This window comes from Panthera pardus, unplaced genomic scaffold (genome assembly GCF_024362965.1).
Source record: "Panthera pardus isolate Hobbes unplaced genomic scaffold, ASM2436296v1 HiC_scaffold_10, whole genome shotgun sequence".
NCBI classification, from domain to species: domain Eukaryota; kingdom Metazoa; phylum Chordata; class Mammalia; order Carnivora; family Felidae; genus Panthera; species Panthera pardus.
The window spans coordinates 56,292,816-56,316,534 of record NW_026526655.1 but is presented as its reverse complement, the minus strand read 5'-3'; the positions used below and the strand labels follow the sequence as shown (position 1 = coordinate 56,316,534).

The window sequence follows — 23,719 nt, the reverse complement described above, 5'->3', positions numbered from 1 at the left end:
CTTCTGATTCTGTGTCTCCCTCTCTCTCTGCCCCTCCCCCACTTGCTCTCTCTCTCTCTCTCTCAAAATAAATAAATAAACATTAAAAAAAAGTGAACTCTAATGATCTTTCCATTCTAAATCTCTATGATCTTAAAGCGTGGTGGTAACCTTCTTAAGCAAAAGAAAAGACATTTTTTGATGTGTGCAGAAGGAAGACTGCAGGGCCCATTTCTCCTATACGGGGGACTAAGAACGCCCAGGACTCCTTCAAGCGGTGTGTATGCCCACCCTGGGAATGGAGGTGTGGACAGACAATGCAGACATCATATAGAACTGCTTCCCAGGCCTCAGGAACTGGGGACCATGAGCATTCCCCACCTCCACCAAGTATGGCTGCTTTCCAGGGACTCTGCCCTTTGCGGTTCAGGATCTCATTATTCCCAGTGCTCCAGACGGAACACATGAAGCTCCCGTGATGCTGAGCATATGGCCTGGCTCAAGAAGTGCTCCCTGCACAGAGAAATAGGACATGTCACAGAGACAAAAACACCTGGTTGCAGCCATGATTCTCGATGGAATTATCCTTATCCTTGAAACATGTGAGCACAGCTAATGTTAAGCCTTCAGCTAAACATGAAAATGGTAGTAGCCTAGACCATGTTCCCCTGAATGACACTTCCCCCCCGCCCCCCGCCCTCAGCTCTGCCACATGCTCACATGAAATATCAAATTGCTTGCAGCTCATATTGAATAATGAATATGCCCGCCTCAGCCTATCACCAAGCCTTCAGCAGTCCGCCTGGGGAACTAGGGGAGATGTTAGAGGTTTGCAGGCCAAGCACAAAATTGAAGACAAGCTTGAATTAATAATTTGCTTATTTCTATATATGTGCTTCAAAATAAAGTGCAAATCGAATAAGGTAATAACAGGGCTTGGGAGGGGAAAAAAAGAAAGCTTCCTTTTGCAAACTGCTGACACTTCAATTTCATTATCTCTCACCACCCTGAATGTGATTTGCAAATGTGCTCTCCCTATGTCATCATGTGGAAATGTCTTCAGGAAGAGCCAAAAACGAATGGAAAACAATTCCATGGAGCTTTGGGGAAAAAAAGAAATTAAACCTCTCGTTTTAAGCTGATTTTCTTTAGAGCACCATTTTCTAAAATCGTGTTCCGTGGACCTCTGCATCTGAATCACCTGAGCATTCCTTGGAGATCCCAGGGAAGTTTTATATATTGTGTATTCCAGGTTACTTCAGCTTTTTCCCACATTGACAATCATGTTCTTGCCAATCACAGCTGCATACATACATCAGGAGCCATGTTTCTTGAACTATCATTTTCAGGCACATTTGCCCCTGTATGTTGGTGCCTAAAATTGTAGGTCCATTTACCTTTGTGTTTTTAAGCATTGTCTCCCTCACATCATAACCAGGCACTTGTAGAAGAATGAAAATAATGTATGTTTGAATCCAGTCCCAGGACCTTACCCTATCTAGTTCATCGGGGTCTTTTTCTACAGTCTGACGATATTAGAAGGAGTAAAAGAAGTAGGAAGATGTGTACACACAACCAGAGACAAATTTAGATTAAAATATTGGAAGACTCACACCCCAAACAAATCCCAAAGGAGGAACAAGCTGAAGACATTCCTTATTTCCCAGTTTCCTTGAAACAGAGTCTTCTGTGAACAGTGTAGAGCAGCTCTAAGGAATCCTCTCTCTTGTGGTGGACAGTGCCTCGCAAAGATCACCAGTGTAAGATCAAGAAATTGCTCCCGTCCAACACACTTCCCCTTAGTAAAAGCGTTTCCTTCCTTCCTCCGCTCCCCTCATGACCCCTTCTCTGCCACTCCTCTGGAAGCCTTCCTGATTCCTTAAGATTGGGTTTGGTTTCCTTCCTACACGTTTCCATAGAACTTACCACTCTGGACTAAAACTGCCTAATCATTTTTCTATAATTTCACTAAAATATAACTCCTGTAACATAGGACCTCCGACCTGTTGGGGTTTGCATCCCCAGTACTCTGTTCATTATCTGGAACAGGTTACTGGTTGAATGAATGAGTGAACAAATCAGCACACTTAGACCAGCCTAACAATTCATTGTTATCCAGAGAAAGGAAAGGAAGGCAAGCAGAGGAAATGAAGATTGTGGATCTAGAGACTAATGATGGCGTATCATGTCTCCCACCTCTGGATTACTGGTTTGCACCCAAATTTGGTAGGTGACTTATAAAAACTGATATCAATAAATTCCCTTTTGGCCATAGGTATTAACACCCCTCCAAGGGGCCGATATCCAAAGCCAGAGGAAATGAAGAATCACTGTTGTCCATTTTAATTGTCAATATCCTCCAAAACATAAATATTGGTTGGACAGTAGAGGCTAGCAATCATCTTTCCCCGAGAAGCAGCCTCAGCACCTCTTGGCAACTGCAATCCATGAAAACCCACACAAAAAAATGTGCCTGGGGATGTTCATTTTATATCACCTTTGTCTTTCATTAAGAGGCCCGGATGGAGGGTTGGAGGGAAGATGGCGGCGTAGGAGGACGCTGGGCTCACCACGCGTCCTGCTGATCACTTAGATTCCACCTACACCGGCCTAAAGAACCCAGAAAACCGCCAGAGGATTAGCAGAACGGAGTCTCCAGAGCCAAGCGCAGACGAGAGGCCCACGGAAGAGGGTAGGAAGGGCGGCGAGGCGGTGCGCGCTCCACGGACTGGCGGGAGGGAGCCGGGGTGGAGAGGCGGCTCGCCGACCAAGCAGAGCCCCCGAGTCTGGCTGGCAAAAGCCGAGGGGCCGGACGGACTGTGTTCCGACAGCAAGCGCGACTTAGCGTCGGGGAGGTCATAAGTTAACAGCTCTGCTCAGAAAGCGGGAAGGCTGGAGGACAAAGGGAGGGAGAGCTGCTGAGCCCCCGGACGGCAGAGCTCAGCTTGGCGGGGAACAAAGGCGCCAGCGCCATCTCCCCCGCCCATCCCCCAGCCAAAATCCCAAAGGGAACCAGTTCCTGCCAGGGAACTTGCTCGCTCCGCGCAAACACCCAACTCTGTGCTTCTGCGGAGCCAAACCTCCGGCAGCGGATCTGACTCCCTCCCGCTGCCACAGGGCTCCTCCTGAAGTGGATCACCTAAGGAGAAGCGAGCTAAGCCTGCCCCTCCTGCCCCCTTGCACCTTGTCTACCCACCCCAGCTAATACACCAGATCCCCAGCACCACAAGCCTGGCAGTGTGCAAGTAGCCCAGACGGGCCACGCCACCCCACAGTGAATCCCGCCCCTAGGAGAGGGGAAGAGAAGGCACACAGCAGTCTGACTGTGGCCCCAGCAGTGGGCTGGGGGCAGACATCAGATCGGACTGCGGCCCCGCCCACCAACTCCAGTTATACACCACAGCACAGGGGAAGTGCCCTGCAGGTCCTCACCACTCCAGGGACTATCCAAAATGACCAAACGGAAGAATTCCCCTCAGAAGAATCTCCAGGAAATAACAACAGCTAATGAACTGATCAAAAAGGATTTAAATAATATAACAGAAAGTGAATTTAGAATAATAGTCATAAAATTAATCGCTGGGCTTGAAAACAGTATACAGGACAGCAGAGAATCTCTTGCCACAGAGATCAAGGGACTAAGGAACAGTCACGAGGAGCTGAAAAGCGCTTTAAACGAAATGCAAAACAAAATGGAAACGACAACAGCTCGGCTTGAAGAGGCAGAGGAGAGAATAGGTGAACTAGAAGATAAACTTATGGAAAAAGAGGAAGCTGAGAGAAAGAGAGATAAAAAAATCCAGGAGTATGAGGGGAAAATTAGAGAACTAAGTGATACACTAAAAAGAAATAATATACGCATAATTGGTATCCCAGAGGAGGAAGAGAGAGGGAAAGGTGCTGAAGGGGTACTTGAAGAAATTATAGCTGAGAACTTCCCTGAACTGGGGAAGGAAAAAGGCATTAAAATCCAAGAGGCACAGAGAACTCCCTTCAGACGTAACTTGAATCGATCTTCTGCACAACATATCATAGTGAAACTGGCAAAATACAAGGATAAAGAGAAAATTCTGAAAGCAGCAAGGGATAAACGTGCCCTCACATATAAAGGGAGACCTATAAGACTCGTGACTGATCTCTCCTTTGAAACTTGGCAGGCCAGAAAGGCTTGGCACGATATCTTCAGTGTGCTAAACAGAAAAAATATGCAGCCGAGAATCCTTTATCCAGCAAGTCTGTCATTTAGAATAGAAGGAGAGATAAAGGTCTTCCCAAACAAACAAAAACTGAAGGAATTCGTCACCACTAAACCAGCCCTACAAGAGATCCTAAGGGGGATCCTGTGAGACAAAGTACCAGAGACATCGCTACAAGCATAAAACATACAGACATCACAATGACTCTAAACCCGTATCTTTCTATAATAACACTGAATGTAAATGGATTAAATGCGCCAACCAAAAGACATAGGGTATCAGAATGGATAAAAAAACAAGACCCATCTATTTGCTGTCTACAAGAGACTCATTTTAGATCTGAGGACACCTTTAGATTGAGAGTGAGGGGATGGAGAACTATTTATCATGCTACTGGAAGCCAAAAGAAAGCTGGAATAGCCATACTTATATCAGACAAACTAGACTTTAAATTAAAGGCTGTAACAAGAGATGAAGAAGGGCATTATATAATAATTACAGGGTCTATCCATCAGGAAGAGCTAACAATTATAAATGTCTATGCGCCGAATACCGGAGCCCCCAGATATATGAAACAATTACTCATAAACATAAGCAACCTTATTGATAAGAATGTGGTCATTGCAGGGGACTTTAACACCCCACTTACAGAAATGGATAGATCATCTAGACACACGGTCAATAAAGAAACAAGGGCCCTGAATGATACATTGGATCAGATGGACTTGACAGATATATTTAGAACTCTGCATCCCAAAGCAACAGAATATACTTTCTTCTCGAGTGCACATGGAACATTCTCCAAGATAGATCATATACTGGGTCACAAAACAGCCCTTCATAAGTTTACAAGAATTGAAATTATACCATGCATACTTTCAGACCACAATGCTATGAAGCTTGAAATCAACCACAGGAAAAAGTCTGGAAAACCTCCAAAAGCGTGGAGGTTAAAGAACACCCTACTAATGAATGAGTGGGTCAACCAGGCAATTAGAGAAGAAATTAAAAAATATATGGAAACAAATGAAAATGAAAATACAACAATCCAAACGCTTTGGGATGCAGCGAAGGCAGTCCTGAGAGGAAAATACATTGCAATCCAGGCCTATCTCAAGAAACAAGAAAAATCCCAAATACAAAATCTAACAGCACACCTAAAGGAAATAGAAGCAGAACAGCAAAGGCAGCCTAAACCCAGCAGAAGAAGAGAAATCATAAAGATCAGAGCAGAAATAAACAATATAGAATCTAAAAAAACTGTAGAGCAGATCAACGAAACCAAGAGTTGGTTTTTTGAAAAAATTAACAAAATTGACAAACCTCTAGCCAGGCTTCTCAAAAAGAAAAGGGAGATGACCCAAATAGATAAAATCATGAATGAAAATGGAATTATTACAACCAATCCCTCAGAGATACAAACAATTATCAGGGAATACTATGAAAAATTATATGCCAACAAATTGGACAACCTGGAAGAAATGGACAAATTCCTAAACACCCACACTCTTCCAAAACTCAATCAGGAGGAAGTAGAAAGCTTGAACAGACCCATAACCAGCGAAGAAATTGAATCGGTTATCAAAAATCTCCCAACAAATAAGAGTCCAGGACCAGATGGCTTCCCAGGGGAGTTCTACCAGACGTTTAAAGCAGAGATAATACCCATCCTTCTCAAGCTATTCCAAGAAATAGAAAGGGAAGGAAAACTTCCAGACTCATTCTATGAAGCCAGTATTACTTTGATTCCTAAACCAGACAGAGACCCAGTAAAAAAAGAGAACTACAGGCCAATATCCCTGATGAATATGGATGCAAAAATTCTCAATAAGATACTAGCAAATCGAATTCAATGGCATATAAAAAGAATTATTCACCATGATCAAGTGGGATTCATTCCTGGGATGCAGGGCTGGTTCAACATTCGCAAATCGATCAACGTGATACATCACATTAACAAAAAAAAAGAGAAGAACCATATGATCCTGTCAATCGATGCAGAAAAGGCCTTTGACAAAATCCAGCACCCTTTCTTAATAAAAACCCTTGAGAAAGTCGGGATAGAAGGAACATACTTAAAGATCATAAAAGCCATTTATGAAAAGCCCACAGCTAACATCATCCTCAATGGGGAAAAACTGAGAGCTTTTTCCCTGAGATCAGGAACACGACAGGGATGCCCACTCTCACCGCTGTTGTTTAACATAGTGCTGGAAGTTCTAGCATCAGCAATCAGACAACAAAAGGAAATCAAAGGCATCAAAATTGGCAAAGATGAAGTCAAGCTTTCGCTTTTTGCAGATGACATGATATTATACATGGAAAATCCGACAGACTCCACCAAAAGTCTGCTAGAACTGATACATGAATTCAGCAAAGTTGCAGGATACAAAATCAATGTACAGAAATCAGTTGCATTCTTATACACTAACAATGAAGCAACAGAAAGACAAATAAAGAAACTGATCCCATTCACAATTGCACCAAGAAGCATAAAATACCTAGGAATAAATCTAACCAAAGATGTAAAAGATCTGTATGCTGAAAACTATAGAAAGCTTATGCAGGTAATTGAAGAAGATATAAAGAAATGGAAAGACATTCCCTGCTCATGGATTGGAAGAATAAATATTGTCAAAATGTCAATACTACCCAAAGCTATCTACACATTCAATGCAATCCCAATCAAAATTGCACCAGCATTCTTCTCGAAACTAGAACAAGCAATCCTAAAATTCATATGGAACCACAAAAGGCCCCGAATAGCCAAAGTAATTTTGAAGAAGACCAAAGCAGGAGGCATCACAATCCCAGACTTTAGCCTCTACTACAAAGCTGTCATCATCAAGACAGCATGGTATTGGCATAAAAACAGACACATAGACCAATGGAATAGAATAGAAACCCCAGAACTAGACCCACAAACGTATGACCAACTAATCTTTGACAAAGCAGGAAAGAACATCCAATGGAAAAAAGACAGTCTCTTTAACAAATGGTGCTGGGAGAACTGGACAGCAACATGCAGAAGATTGAAACTAGACCACTTTCTCACACCATTCACAAAAATAAACTCAAAATGGATAAAGGACCTGAATGTGAGACAGGAAACCATCAAAACCTTAGAGGAGAAAGCAGGGAAAGACCTCTCTGACCTCAGCCGTAGCAATCTCTTACTCGGCACATCCCCAAAGGCAAGGGAATTAAAAGCAAAAGTGAATTACTGGGACCTCATGAAGATAAAAAGCTTCTGCACAGCAAAGGAAACAACCAACAAAACTAAAAGGCAACCAACGGAATGGGAAAAGATATTTGCAAATGACATATCGGACAAAGGGCTAGTATCCAAAATCTATAAAGAGCTCATCAAACTCCACACCCGAAAAACAAATAACCCAGTGAAGAAATGGGCAGAAAACATGAATAGACACTTCTCTGAAGAAGACATCCGGATGGCCAACAGGCACATGAAAAGATGTTCAATGTCGCTCCTTATCAGGGAAATACAAATCAAAATCACACTCAGATATCACCTCACGCCAGTCAGAGTGGCCAAAATGAACAAATCAGGAGACTATAGATGCTGGAGAGGATGTGGAGAAACGGGAACCCTCTTGCCCTGTTGGTGGGAATGCAAATTGGTGCAGCCGCTCTGGAAAGCAGTGTGGAGGTTCTTCAGAAAATTAAAAATAGACCTACCCTATGACCCAGCAATAGCACTGCTAGGAATTCATCCAAGGGATACAGGAGTACTGATGCATAGGGGCACTTGTACCCCAATGTTTATAGCAGCACTCTCAACAATAGCCAAATTATGGAAAGAGCCTAAATGTCCATCAACTGATGAATGGATAAAGAAATTGTGGTTTATATACACAATGGAATACTACGTGGCAATGAGAAAGAATGAAATATGGCCTTTTGTAGGAACGTGGATGGAACTGGAGAGTGTGATGCTAAGTGAAATAAGCCATACAGAGAAAGACAGATACCATATGGTTTCACTCTTATGTGGATCCTGAGAAACGTAACAGAAACCCATGAGGGAGGGGAAGGAAAAAAAAAAAAAAAGAGGTTAGAGTGGGAGAGAGCCAAAGCATAAGAGACTGTTAAAAACTGAGAACAAACTGAGGGTTGATGGGGGGTGGGAGGGAGGGGAGGGTGGGTGATGGGTATTGAGGAGGGCACCTTTTGGGATGAGCACTGGGTGTTGTATGGAAACCAATTTGACAGTAAATTTCATATATTAAAAAATAAATTAAAAAAAAGAAAAAAAAAGAAATTACACAGAAATGATTATTCTAAAAAAAAAAAAAAAAGAGGCCCGGATGAGGACAAAAATGAGGAAGATGACCTAGCAAGATCGATGATAACCACCTTTCCTCTTTTGCAGGCTGACCCCTATATCTAAAAATTAGAAATTGATAGAGATAAGACTTTGTAATATAATCTTAGAGATGCTTTAAGAAGTAGAAGGAAAAAACAACACAAAATGCCATATGGATCATGAGACATTACAAGCTATTGGTCAAGCCAATATCAAGTTCACTTAGTTCACTGTATTCACCCTGCTATTCAACCTAGGAACGCTGGACACATTCTTGTCTAATGATTAACGTGTCCTTCTCTAACACCACTCCATCTAATCGACCACCAGGAACTACTAATTCTACCTTCTAAATATCTCTATTTCTATTGCCAGTACCTTATTCCATGATTATCTATTGTCCACATTCTATATTACTTAGGTTAAATAATGCTTGCTACTTTAGCAAACAAGCGCAAAATCTGGGTGATTGAACACAATAAAAATGTATTTCTCCAACCAGCAAAGTTCAATGAGAGTTGGTGCTGGACCTCCTGTTGCAAACTGTTGTCCAGGGACCCAGACTCTTGCTATCCTATGGCTCCACCATCTTCTAGGGCTTTTGAGTCCTCTACTGGGTCTTCTGCTTCTGGCTAGCAGATTGGGGAAGAGAGAGAGCATAAAGAGTTGCCAAGCATTGAAAAGGCAAACATCTCATCCATTTTCATTCCTTGTTCAAGACCCAGCCATGGGGCCTTACCAAATTGTGAAAGAGCTGGAGAAGTAACCTAATTCTGGGCCACGGAGAGAAAAAAACAAACTAACAAACAAACTTGTTTATTGGCTAACATTGGCATTCTCTACCCATAGATCTCCTCATATCTGTCCTTGTCCTAACCACCCCCGCTCTAAGCCAGTCTTCATGCTGCAGAAAGAATAGAAAAAATTCTGATCCAGCTTAGAACCTTTCAATAGTCACCATTGCTCTTGGGATAAACACCAAAATCCTTCTTATGATGTATCAGTCGGCATGTGATCAAACAAGAAGAATCACCATGATAAAGAAAGAGATTCATCACAGGGTGTAGACACTACACAATTGTGGGAGCTGATGGAGCAGTCGTTAACCATTGCCTCTGCTTCCAGTTCTGAGCCAGCAGTTATCATAGATCAACCAGACTGGTGATCAGAAGGCCAGCCAGATGTGGACAAGAGCAAGGACACATTGGAAACGTTGAGGATGAACTGGGATCTCAGGACAACTGGAAACTGCGAGGACAAACTGGAACCCATGTGTCATTCACCAACCCCAACCTCAACTTTAGCCATGGAGCTGAACACGTACTTGGCCAGCGCTTGAGGAAGCTGAAGGAAGAGATCTGGTGGGGGCTGCCCCACACCAGTGGGGTGAGCTGGCAGATCTCAACACACAACCTGCCATAGCACATGGAGCCCTGCACCAACCTTCAGAACACGAAAAGTGTGGCTTATGCTTCACTTCCGCCCTCCAAGTCTGCTACATGTCTCTTATGACCTACACTAAGCCAGAGCGATACAAGGAAAGGATTTCTGGGAAACATGATACAGCTTAGGTAAGCTGACATGGTTCAAAGTCACCACACATGACCTGTAAGTCCTGGCATGATCTAGCCCCTACCTACTTCTCCATCCTCGTCTGAGTGAATTTCTCCCTTTTTCATTCCTTAAAGGTCACTCCCCCAGAAAGATCCCTTGACCAAGATCTTCTTTAAAAACACTCAGTGCCCTCTTAATTGCTTGCTCAGACTCTAACTTTACCATTAGAGTACAAGCTCCAAGAGGACAGGGACCATGTGTACAGTATGCACTACTATATCCCGGCCCCAAGCAGATGCCTACTACACAGAAGGCACTTGATAAAGACCTTACAAAGGAAAATCACTTGGTGTATCAACGGACCTCTCATTAGATACAATGCCAAGTAGGCCACATAGTATTGATACTTAGTCACTTTATTTTCAAAGAATCTCTAACGTAGGAAAAACAGCCACTTGAATGAGAATTCATTCCAAAATCTGACATCCATTTTCATTGTACCTCACCTAAATCTTTAATGCCTTTAAAACTACCCAATGCAGTTCCTATATGAGAGATATAGGCCACTAAATTATTATATATTAGCATCAAGGAAGATAAGTAATTCTCTCTTTTGGAGATTTATTAGAAATAGTACACAGCTAACATTTCTGCATTATATTAGAACCACCTGCCCAAAAGCAGGGAGATGGCTTCTATGACCCTTTAGGGAAATTCCCGTTCAATGAGCCTATCAAAGTTATTTTACTAGCACAGCTGTGTAAGATTAATCATCTTTGTGAATTCTTAATTGCTGTGGTCAGACAACCCCCAGAGAGTAATCATACACCGTGGCAGAATTCACGCTCCTTTTTCATTCTTCCGTGATGAAGGAGAAAGAAAGAAGAAGCAGTAGCTCACTACCATTTGCTCATTAATTCATTCAAGAAATAATTATGGGTGTCTCCTGCAGGCTAAGGGCTAGGGATACGAAGATGGCTAAAGGAACTCAGAGTCTAGTGGGGAGAAAGGCAAGTAAACAGGCGAGGCTGCTATCTCTTTAGAGGTATTCGAAGCTGACAGCTCCTATTTTAAAAGAAATAAGTGACCAACATATCATAGCAAGTACTCAGGAGATATAAGCTATGCGTCAGGCGCTGACATGCGCACTTTACTACTGACACAATGATTCCCAGTAACAACTCTGTAAGGTAGGTACTTTTATTATTCCCCATTTTCACAGATGAGAAGACTGAGCCACAGAGAGACTAAGTAACTTGCCTAGGGCCACACAGCCGGTCTCCAGAGCCCACTGATTTACCACAGTGCCACCCTGCCTCAACCTATCTTCCTACTCCCTTCCCTAATCCCTCCATGACTATCAGACCTAACGATTACAAATTAAGTTATCAGAAGTTCAATGATTCATTTTTAAAGTATAATGAATTATTAGTGTTTCAATAAAAATGGCATTTAAAATCTATAGCGGGGTCAAATTTGTAAACTCTTCCACTTGTGAATCGAAATACCAACATGGTCTCAAAAGATGAATACAGATTATTCCCTGGGAGGAACCCCAGCCGTTGACCACGTCCCATCCCTGTCTGCATCTCTGCTTCTCCCTTTACCTGGGGCTAAACGATGAAGGAGTCCTCCGCTATACCCACCACACAAGTCACCACATTTTGCAGGGGAAAAGGAACAAAGGGCTGTCCAACAACTACACGTTAAAATAGTTTCTACTCTTCTCCTTCAGTCCTGGGACTTCCTCTGGCAGAGTCTGCTGAGAAACAGGCTGGCGTCAGCACTGTCCTCAGTGGCAGAGGGAACAAAGCATAGACAAAAAAATGTTCTTTTCATCCTATCAGGAGATATAAAGAGCCATGAAAAAATCATTTCTTGTTTGATTTCACATTGCAATGGATCAGAATCAGCATCTAGAATCCTCTTGTGGTGGTTCCATTGCACTATCTAGTATATCCCCTCACCTGTCCAGCTCCATTGGTCCACACTGAATGCTATGGAAATGCTATGACATTTCCATGCCCCATTGGGGCAGCAGGAAAGACTTCACAGAAGATGCTGGCCTTGAAGAACATGACATGGTAAATCCACTGGAGAATCCAAGTCGTTTCCTATGACCGAAGGATAGAGTAGTGGGTAAAACAGAGGGTGAGAGTGAGGTGGGGCATTCCTAGAGATGGGCATAAAGACATAACCAGGGGCTAGATCACTGAGGGTGTATAGACTTGACTCCGAAGGGTACGGAGAACTGCTGGAGAAGACCAACCAGGGAAGACTCCTCTGTCAGTAGCAGTACAGAGGACAGATATAAAGCCCTTTCCCTAGAACTTGTGTGGTGACCTCGCATAAGGGAAATAGCCCTGCCTACTTAGTAGAGGTTCCACATTGCCCCTAATAATAATAGATCGAAATAAAAGATAAGAAGGGTCTTTTTTGTGTTTTCCTTTTCTTTAGCAATGATCATAGACTATATAGGAGCCTAAGGTTCAAATGTTAACAGCAAAACAGTGGAATTCGCAACTTCCAAAAGAGACTGTCTGGGGAAAGATTAATGGGAATTTGAGATCTGGCCATGAGAAATGAAGATTCTTTCTCAACTTTTTTATAAAGGAATAGATGATAGTCTTGAAAAGGGGCCCGACTGATGACAAGAACGTATCAGAAATGCTCAAACGACCTATATTGGGGATTGACTTTAAGATTGGGTAGGAGGACACAGAAATTTACAGGACTGTAGCCTGTCCTCTCTTCACGGTGGCATGAACACAGATACCATGGGAGTACAGTGCATGGATCAACAGCAGCTTATGATCCTTTGTCTCATAACATTTGATCAGAGGAAAAGTTTTTATGATACTTTCCAGTACATAGTAGTTAAATTGAACAAATATTATGACCACAATAAAACACATTCTCATCACTGGAACATAAATCAGTAATTGCTACATTGTGAGGGAGTTTCCCCCACAAGTGCAGGGATGCTGCTAGCATCGATGAAGGGAGACGTTGAAAGGTAAAACCACAGCATCAAGTATCATCTAAAATCAAAACACCACAAAATTAAAACCTGTTTCCTCCAAGGCTTTAATGCAGCTTTCCAAGCTTTTACAAAAAGTTTTCTCCTCTCCAGCCGATCACGAAAAAGCCACCTACATAAAACCTACTAATAAGGACTCCAATGGAGAGACTTGTCATAAAATCAGGAATGTTTTGGAGCTCAGCGGAGATTCACTCCTGCCACACACAGCTTGGCAGCAACAACGCCACAATCCCAGCACACATGTTTTCAATTACAAACTGGAGATTTCTATCAGAGTCAAAATTAATTGTTTTATACCGCTGGTGTGGGAGAAACCCTTTGAGGAGAGAAAATGTCTACGGCTCACGTGCTTGGACTTCTCGGGAAGATGCACCCCCACACATACCATGTCCAATTCAGGGACGGGAAAGTGTTGAGACTCTGGTAAAGTGAAATCTGTTGTGCAACTTTGGTTTGAATTCCTTGAGTTATCATCATACCTTCCTGAAACAGTGAAATCAAAGTTGCATCTCATGACAATCTAACAAGTACTTCTTGTTTATAGACTCTTTGGAGTATGGCAAGTTCTGGACATTTGGGACAACATCGAATGTTCACATTCTGCCCTTTCTAGGGCTTAAGGCAGTCCAAATAAAACAGCTCTGAAGGCAGTTTGGGGAGCTTCTAAGGAAAATGGGCTTGGGGAGTGATGCTTTTTCTAGATTTGGAGCCATATAGGGTTATGAATTTATAAGGTTGTTATCTACCTTTTAAAAAAGATCTCATTTTTGTGGAATGACCCAAGATTGAGTAGTTTGGAGAAGAATTTTTTTTAATTTTTTTTTAATGTTTATTTATTTTTGAGACAGAGAGAGACAGAGCATGAATGGGGGAGGGTCAGAGAGAGAGGGAGACACAGAATCCGAAGCAGGCTCCAGGCTCTGAGCTGTCAGCACAGAGCCTGACACGGGGCTTTAACTCACAGACCGTGAGATCATGACCTGAGCCGAAGTTGGACACTTAACCGACTGAGCCACACAGGCGCCCCTGGAGAAGAATTTTTTTAATTCAAGGGAACAAATTCCCCCCAAAACGTGAAAAGTGGTAATTCACTCTGTAAATTTCTTTTTCTTTTTTTAAGCTAGAAAATACTGAACACTTACCATGTGCTAGCCATTGTCCTAAGAGATCACTCAATCCTTATAGAGCCCAGTAAGGTGTTCTTATTTTATAAGTGAAGAGGTTAAGGCTTAAGCATTTTAATTAAGTTGTTTGATACAACACAGCTAATGAGGCATGGTGGTAGGATTTGAACTCAACACTGTCTGGAAGTTTATTGCTCTGACATGGTGCTGCCTCATCAGAAATAACAATAGAAGACACACTGGTGTGGGACCTCCATTTTCTCTCTATTGATGCATCGGGGAACAAAATTGCCTCATTACACCTAGCAATATCCATAACCATCATGCCTCTACTTTTTACCGATCACTTCAGTTATGTAAGGTACGTATTTCTAAGGGAGAAGTCACGTTATTGCTTTTGCAATAAATATGTATAAATGAATAGATGTGCAAATGAGATCGCTTTGTCTTTCATCGTACCTTCTAAAACCTGACGCACAGATCACACCTGGGAACTTCAGACAACCAATGTGTTTTCTGGTGCTCCAGACAACCACCGGATTTATTACATATACCAGGAAGGGCACTGACTTTACTTTCTTACCTTAGCTTTTATAAGTCTATCTTTTTTCATAAAAGCAAACAAGGCATCGTTTCTGATACACACTGCAGAAATATTAATCAATTTTCAAGTTTGAAATAAGGAGCAATGAATTCAGCCTCAACCAAGTTAAGGGAGTAGGTGCAAGGAACCAGAGTTGAGGTGTTCTCCTGAGACTGATTGCTAACAATTCACCTTCAACACCAGTGCAAAGAAAACTGTACCTTTTCCAACACCCATTTTCTGGCTCTACCCAATTGCAATAGTTTACCACCTAACACAGAGTTAACCATATATAATACATTTTCATTGCCCCAGTTAATGCAGAAAAAAAGCTAGAAAATTCTCAGGGCAACCTGCAAGAGGAACTCAAGTCAACCTTGTAAAGAGTGCCTGTCTCTGGTTCTGTACTAATTGCCATGTAAATTAACAAAAAGCACAGCCCCAACCAGCAAGGAAAATGTTTTCTTCACAGACCATCAGCAAAGTCACCCCAGAAGCCTAAATAACATCATGCCTGTTTCTTTAGACAATAAAATGCCAAAGTTTTTCTTTTGCTGTCAGCAAATGATGAATACATGTGGTACCGATTATTTAATACCACTAGACCACCAGGGAAGAAGATTTAGGTGAACTGCGGCAGAACTATGCCATTTATTTTTATTACCATGCATTAAAAATTACGTTTACAGATAATTGTTTTTCTCCTTCCAATAAAGCAAGATAAAAAAAATCCAGAAGAATATTTAATAATACTGGACCACCAGGGAGGAATTTTAAAAGTTGATTTTTTATTGAAAAATTAGATTTGCTTTTTTAAAATTTCCAATTATTTTTAAGTGCAATTTGTGAAGAAATTATTTTAAACCAGGGCAGTATGAATTTTCTGCTGGGGGAGTGTCTCACAGATTAAGTTACACTTTTACAAGGGTAATTTACCTAATCAAATCACCCCTCAGAACCATCCGTTTTAAAATACTTGTGTAACTGACTGAACGTTTTACAATTCTGTTCTGCCACACATTCTCATGGTTTCTATTAGAGTCAGTGTTTCCAAAATCCCCAGATAAAATAAACTCTTGATTTTTTTTTTCCCAGTAGCATTGTACTAGATAGGGAAAAACTTCTATTTACCAGTTTCTTCTGAAAGGAAAATGAGAAGTAAAAGGAGAAGCAGTACCAGCAGCAAACTGAGAGAAGAAAAGGACAAAATAGAGGGAGGGGGAAAGAAAAAATCAAAAGGAAATTAAGTCAGGCTTCACACAATAGTTGCAATGATAATCTCTCTACACTTCAACTGGCATATTTACAGTTAGGACAGGAAGTAATTGTTTCTCTCTCCCTCTCCCTCCTCATCCTTCTCCTCCCCCCTCCCTCCCATCTCGTCTCCCTGCCCCCCTCTTTCCCCAGAGTGCAGAACCCTACAATTAGAGGGGACTTTAGCAGCCTTCTGAGCTCATCTTCCATCAATATGAGAATGTCCTCCATGCATCCCTCACAGATGCCAGCCTATCATGTCAAAGCATTAGCTGATTTGCTTAAAAGGCAGGTCATTCTGTTGCCAGTGGACACCCCCGAAAGCGAGAGAAGTTCCCGGTCTCTCTGTCACTCTCACTTTGGGTCCTAGGCTGCTCTTTGAAGAAATGAAAATTGAAAGTAATTCTTGAGACAGTACGGCACACCAATCGGCCAGCCCTGCAGACTAGGCACTGCTCTGTCTTTTTACTAACTGTGTGTGACAAAAGCAGTCCCTGTGTTCTGGGTGAAATCAGTCAGAGAGGAAAAGGGACACACACACACACACACGCATGCACGCACACCCCTACCTCATGTCTGGTTTTCCAAAAGGAAAGCTGCTTCCCAATTGTTCTCAGGATAGAAGAGACCAGGGCCAGACCCGGGCAAAATTGTAAAATCATTCAAGGACATCTTTGGCTCCTTCCAGTCCTACTCCAATTTGTAGGTTAAGATGTTAATTCCCTCATGGTGTAGTTTGCCAAAATATCCTAATTGTATTAAATAAGTTTGTCAAAGAGTAGTTCAAATCACCCCATTTCTTGTGGAGTTTGTGCCTCGAATTACACAGAGCCTGTTCACATGATAACTTTCAGGATGGGTCTTGGTGACTCAGGTTTGTTACAGAATTACCAACATGCCCACATGTAAACCAGCAAACTCTATTCTGTGCCCAAAGCTGTGTCTGTCTTGAGAGGCAAAGAATGTTGACCTACGAGGTAGGACAACTTCTGATCACACAGTGATTTCTCTTGGTAACCATGCCACCTTAGTATAATTTCCTTTGATTTTAGGGACAACTTTGCTCCAATGGAAGTTAGCTTGCTGTGCTCTATTCCTTCCAAACCAGAGAAAGTACAGGCTGGCTGGAGATGGATCTGGTCAGGGCTGATCAGAGTCGAACTTGTTCTGGGGCACCTGGCTGGCTCAGTCAGTTGAACATCCAGACTCTTGATTTCGGCTCAGGTCATGATCCCAGGGTCATGGGATCCAGCCCCATGTTGGGCTGCACAGTGAGCGTGGAACCTACTAAAGATTCTCTCTCTCTCTCTCTCTCTCTCTCTCTCTCTCTCTCTCCTCTCTCTCCCTCTGCCCTCTCTCCTGCTCTCTCTACTCACCCCCTCTCTCTCCCTCTGCCCTCTCCCCTGCTCTCTCTCTCTCTTAAATTAAAAAAAAAAAATTGAACTTGTTCAAACAGTGTGTAGGCCCCAGTCATTGGGAGCAGCATGTATGTGACCATGGTAAGGTTGTGGAAGACTTTTGGGCATGGCCCCCTCACACCAGGCCCTGACAACAAGCACTTCTGACTTCAGAGTACTTAATCTTCTCTGCTGCCATAAAGCCAAAAATAGTGTACCTCTTTATTATTTCTCCCTATGGAGGAAATCACTTACCCTTCTTTTCCACTAGTCTATTCTTCTGGAACATAAGCCTTCAGATATCACTTCTCTGGTTCCCACATGCAGAGATACAGGAGCTCTGTGGCCCTCCAAGCAAAGGTTCCAAGAAGGAGTAGGGGGGTCAAATACAAACCTGATCTTGTCATGTCATTCTTTTGCTTAACACACTTCTGTGGCTCCCTACTGCCCACTGGGACACCCGCAAACTCCTGCCATTGGCTTACAAGGCCAACCTGTTTGACCCTTTGCCCTCTCCTGTCTCAGTGCCTCACAAAATGAATCCCTCAGGTACTTGGATTTCCAAGGACTTAATGACCTACAAACTTCTGCATGTGCAGTTTCCTTGCCAGGCCTCTGCTAAGATTTTCTCCCCATCTTGATCAGCAGAAGCAACATAAAAATCCTCACAAAGGTAGAGCTCCAAGAAGGAAGTGAATAACTATTGGAAGCAGCATTTTATGTCTGGGACAAAAGTTCCCAGATTTTTGTGTTTGTAGGATTTCATTACCAGAAGAAAGCAAAGAAGGAAGAAGAGGCAGAGGAGGAGAAGAAGAAGGAGAAGGAGGAAGGAGAAGAGGAGGGGGAGGAAGAGAAGAAGAAGAAGAAGAAGAAGAGGAAGAGGAGGAGGGGGAGGGGGAGGAAGAGAAGGAGGAGGAGAAAGAGGAGGAAGAGGAGGAGGGGGAGGGGGAAGAAGGGGAGGAGGACGAGAAAAGGGGGAGGAAGAGAAGAAAAAGGAGAAGAAGGCGAGAAAGGGGAAGGGGAAGTGGAAGGGGAGGATGAGAAGGAGAGGAGAGGAGGAAGAAGACAATAAGACAAAACCAAGGCAAGATGCGGGTTTCATACTGGCAATGTCATGCATGTGCAGAAGACAGGGAAGTCCCTGTGACTGCTCAGAGACTTCCTGTGACTGCTCAAAGACAGTATTTGCCTTCTTGGCCGTCTTACTATGGCCTTGTAGACTTCAGGAGATGAAGGCGATTTGCAGAGAACAAATACCCTAGAGACCAGAGGAGTGTGTTGCTGGTCAGATACAGCTCATCCTTGCTTACTTCCTGGGGAGATCTGAAGCTGCTGAGTGGCCTCCCCCAGCAGGTTGGGGGGTACCCAAAGAAGGTATCCCATCAATTGACAAAGATATTCTGGATCTGCTGGTGTGCTGCTGGATGTCTGGTTCTCAGGTCCCCATCTGAATGTATGGGCCAAACACTTCCTTATAATCAGCCCGACAGTGTTTCCATCTAGCATGCAAAAACCTAACATACGAGAACACAGCCACTAAACTGGAAATCAACTACAAATGAAGTGATACAGCAATAAAGCTACTACAACAATAACAAAAACCAATGTGCTTCACATTTGAATGGTGCCTCCCAAGTTAAAAGACTTTCACAAATATCATCTCACTTGAAGACATAACCTTGCCTCACAGCCCTGCTATGAAGTAAGTGATCTTCTCCCCGCATCGCAGATGAGAAAACTGAGGTTTGGAAGCGTAAATGACTGCCTGAGGGCCACACAACTCACAAACAGAGTCAGTGCTGGGTGTCAATGTCCTCACATCAGCTCCTATGCCCTTTCTGCTAGACTCTGCTGATTTTCACCAGAAATGAAATCAACAGCAAAGCAATCAAGTAGAGGTTTAATTCTCTGATTCAAACTCAACTCAAACTCAGTTCAACGAATGTTTGCTCAGCTTTAACTCTGTGCCTACACATGGCAACACCCCAAACATCTCTTAAAAAGCTTAAGACCCCTGGGCGCCTGGATGGCTTAGTCAGTTAAGCGTCTGACTTCAGCTCAGGTCATGATCCCACGGTTTGTGTATTCGAGCCCCGCATCGGGCTCTGTGCTGACAGCTCAGAACCTGGAGCCGGCTTCAGGTTCTGTGCCTCCCTCTCTGTCTGCCCCTCCCCAGCTCATGCTCTGTCTCTCTCTGTCTCTCAAAAATGAACAAATGTAAAAAAAAAAAAAAAAATATATATATATATATATATATATATATATATATATATATATATATATAAAATCATGAGACCCCCCCCACAGCATTCAATTGTCCAGACTCCTATTTTATTAAAACAAAATTATTATGCAAAATAGTTCCAAAAACTGAGGCTATTCTAATGCTTAGCATTAACAAATTAATGTGCTGAACATACATACACACAATTACAACGACTGGATATAGATAAGATTTGGACAAAATCTTAGTAGGTCAAGGTGAGACCTTCCTGGCCCTTGGGACAGACTCTACCTGTGCCAGGAAATGCCTAATTTGCTAGAGAATCCAAACATTGTTAGACTCTAAAATGGATTTTAAACAAAGAGATAGGACTTCAGAGAACTTTTATTAAATTCCCAAATTGCCTAAGATTCACAATTAATAAATGCCAATGGGCATCAAAGAGCACTAGGTTAGGAGTCTAGGGACATAGGTCCTGGACCCAAATGTCCCGCGGTAGCCAGGAAACCATGATGAAGCCCCTAACCTCCCAGGGCTCAGTTCTCTCGTCTGTCCATCCATTGCTGGACTGTGCTATGGGAGATGTTTATAGCTTCATGTTCTATGATTTGAGTGCCCATCCCTGGAGAAGCTCCTTCCTGGTCCATGAACTAAAACTAACGATCGCTTCAAGCAAGCAAGACCATGAAACTGTGTGAGAAAAAAGAGAATGTGCAACTCCAAAACAAACAAGCCCTGACTTCAGAGACCAAGCTACACCAAATAATGGGAAGCGTCAGTAACTCGTGGGCTCACTGCACCCAAAAGGGCATTTCCTTTTACATGATACGTGGGATATGTGAAAATGGTGAATTTTCATAAACACCCACGCACAGAAATTTCCAAAGCAAACATTCTTTGGAAATAAAAACTGCAGTCCTAGATGTCATCATCTTGCCTGGGCTGTGAGTCACTCAGGTGACTGGGCCCCTACAGGGGGCTTAAGAAATCTTAATTTACCCAAAGATGCTAATCAAGCCTAGAGGCTTAAGAGTCATGAGCTTGTTGATGTGCTGTGTTTGTTTTAAATCAGACCGCCTACTTGGTGTGAGGCTGATCTCTGTTATTAAATCCCCTTTTGTTCTGTGTGTACACCCATCAATCTTATTTTACAAATCAAATAGAGAAGGGATAGCATGTTTATAATTAATCCCTGTAAGCTGTTTCCAAATATCTAGTCAGTTGCCCTATACAAGTGCGCCCATAAATATCCTTTAGTTATAAAGTGAAGCTTATCTTAATGGTATTTATAATCTCTTTTGCAGTAAAACAATGGCCTGTAATCTCTTCTGGTTTTAATATAATTTAGACTATGGAATTTGCTTTGAGTTAGAGTATTATACAGATTATCTTGATTGTATCCAAGACTGGATAGTCTTATCTAAAATAAGGAAAAGAATCACTTATTTTTTTTAAGTTTTTTTTTTAACATTTATTTATTTTTGAGAGACAGAGCGTGAGCAGAAGGGCAGAGGGAGATGGAGACACAGAATCTGAAGTAGGCTCCAGGCTCCGAGCTGTCAGCACAGAGCCCGACGTGGGGCTTGAACTCACCAACTGCGAGATCATGACCTGAGCTGATGTCAGACACTTAACCGAATGAGCCACCCTGGCACCCCGAAAAGAATCACTTATAACCAATGCCAGCTAACTTTAAAAATTCCAAACTCATAAATATATCATCATTTGTGTTACTAGTTTGGAAATCAGTCAGAGAAATCAGCCAGACTGTCCCCCAGTATTTATCTTCTTCTCCCTTTTAGAGGTAGATGCCCTATTAGGTTCTGGCCAGGCACAAACCCAACCAGATAGAGACTATATCTCTCAGCCTCCTTTGCAGCTGTGTGTAGTCACGTGACTAAGTTCTTACAAACAGGACATGAGCAAAAGGGATGTGTGCAACTTCCAGCTCTTGGCATTTTAAGAAGTCTGAATATACACCCTTCTCTCTCCCCTTCCCATTGCTAGGATGTGGACATGATGCCAGCTTCAACCAGGCAGACATGAGCAACACTTTGGGAACAGAAGTAACAGGAGAATAGAGTCTCAATCCCCAGATGATACTGGACCCCTGCCTTCCCGTAGGCTATTGTATGAAATAGAGATTGGCATCTATCATCTATTTTGACTGAACATTGCATTTTGTTACAGCAGTTTAGTAAATACTCAAAGGCAGAAATACTAATTTAACCTTTTACTGTATAGCCCCTTTCCTACAGAAAATTGTACTCTCCCATGTATTTTTCTTACTATGTGGAAATTCAAAAAAGTAAACATTTAAATCTGTATTATATGTACATAGTGCAGCAAAGTGAGGGTTCTGAAGTCAGGGCCCCAGAATTCAAATATTGGCCACTTTCTAAGCTTTATGTAATTTTGGGAAAATTACTCACCCTTTCTAACATCAGATTGGTCATCTATAAACATGTCAGTGATAATGCCTACGTCATAAAGTTGTAGTAAGAATTGAGTGATAATGCACATTGAGAACATGGTAAGTTCTCAGTAGGTGTTAGTTCTTATGATAATGATAATGTTGTTGCTATGTTTAAGTGACCAATTTAAGAAGCCATATAGGAAAAAAAGTATTGTGGAATATAGCTTCAATTTGTCCAGACTCAGATAAGCCAAACCAAAACTGATGATGCAAAATAGAAAACAAACAAACAAAAACAAAAAGTTGGTTTTTTTTACTCATTGCCTTCCTCCTCTTTTCCCCCAATGAAGCACCTCTTCCCCAGAGTTATTGCTTGTTTCTAACCTGTCAGTCAAGCAAAAATGGATATGTTCCCATCAACCCACAAGTTCGCCTAGGTATTTTTATTTAGAGTCTTTGTTCAGGAAACCCCAAGCAATATATTCTAGGTAAGAGAGGTAACTGGTGGGGCCTCTTACTAAATTTATATTGAAACTTATATTGTCATTGGTCCTTCTTTCTGCCCTGCTATTCAGTTATCATGCATTGTCCTCAAACCCTCCAGCCCTCTTGGACACTTGGCTTGAGGCACAGAAACACATATTAGCTGTTCAGGAGCTCAGCACACAAGGAGTGGAAAGTGTTGAAGAGGACAGAGAGAGAAGTGGTATAATGACCAAACACGGGCTATCCCAGCCCTGGGGCATCAGGAAGTTTGGGGGTGGGAGAGGCAAGAGGAAAGAGACAATGCTGGGAACAATGGAAAACTGGTCTTTATAAGATCCGTAACACTCAGTTTTAGGTGGGTTGTTGATGACAGTGGTAAAAATGAGGGAAGATACATGCTGTAGAGTATTAGAGTGAATGTTAACATAGATACCAATGACAGACCCTAGAGTAATGAAAGCAGAGGAGAAAATCCAGATTGCAGAGTTTTATAAATCATAAAGTGTAAAAAATGAGGCATTAATTAATAAGAGTGATGATGATGATGATGATCACTGAGGCAGACATCTTTGACAATAAGTGCCCTGTCCCACTCCTCCCTGGGTCAGCCGGCTGGCTGGGAGCAATGGTGCTCTCTGAGTCCTACATTATCGCTCCCCTCTGGCCACAGTTGATTAAATGAATGGAAACTTCTAATCCAAGATAGGCCCATCAGATTCCTTCTCTAGGATATATTATTCATTTACTCAATATTTGCTTTCCACTTCTGGCTATGATAGAACAGACTTGTATCTAACCAACCCTCTCACCAAGAACAGCCAAACAAGTTAAAATACCAAACCATGGGGCACCTGGGTGGCCCAATCAGTTGAGCCTCTGACTCTTGATTTCTTCTAGTCAGGTCCTGATCCCATGGTCCATGGGATCTAGCCCTGCATCAGGCTCCACGCTAACAGTGCAGATCCTGCTTGGGATTCTCTTTCTTCCTCTCTCTCTGCCCCTCCCCTGCTTGTATGTGCTTGCTCCCACTCTCTCTCTCTGTCTCAAAAAATTAAGACATAAAATAAAATAAAATAAAATAAAATAAAATAAAATAAAATAAAATAAAATAAAATAAAATATTAAACCAAAAAAAA

The 23,719-nt window shown here is 42.3% G+C and overlaps 1 long non-coding RNA gene across 2 annotated transcripts in view; it reads right to left on the bottom strand.

The window, feature by feature from the left end:
• The window catches only part of LOC109273538 (uncharacterized), a 59,635-nt gene that overhangs the window by 2,731 nt on the left and 33,185 nt on the right, over nucleotides 1-23,719 (bottom strand). For both annotated transcript variants that reach the window (XR_002083118.2, XR_008423884.1), the window contains one exon: nucleotides 361-492. This is a non-coding gene — a long non-coding RNA (uncharacterized LOC109273538). The remainder of the gene's footprint in view (nucleotides 1-360; nucleotides 493-23,719) is intronic.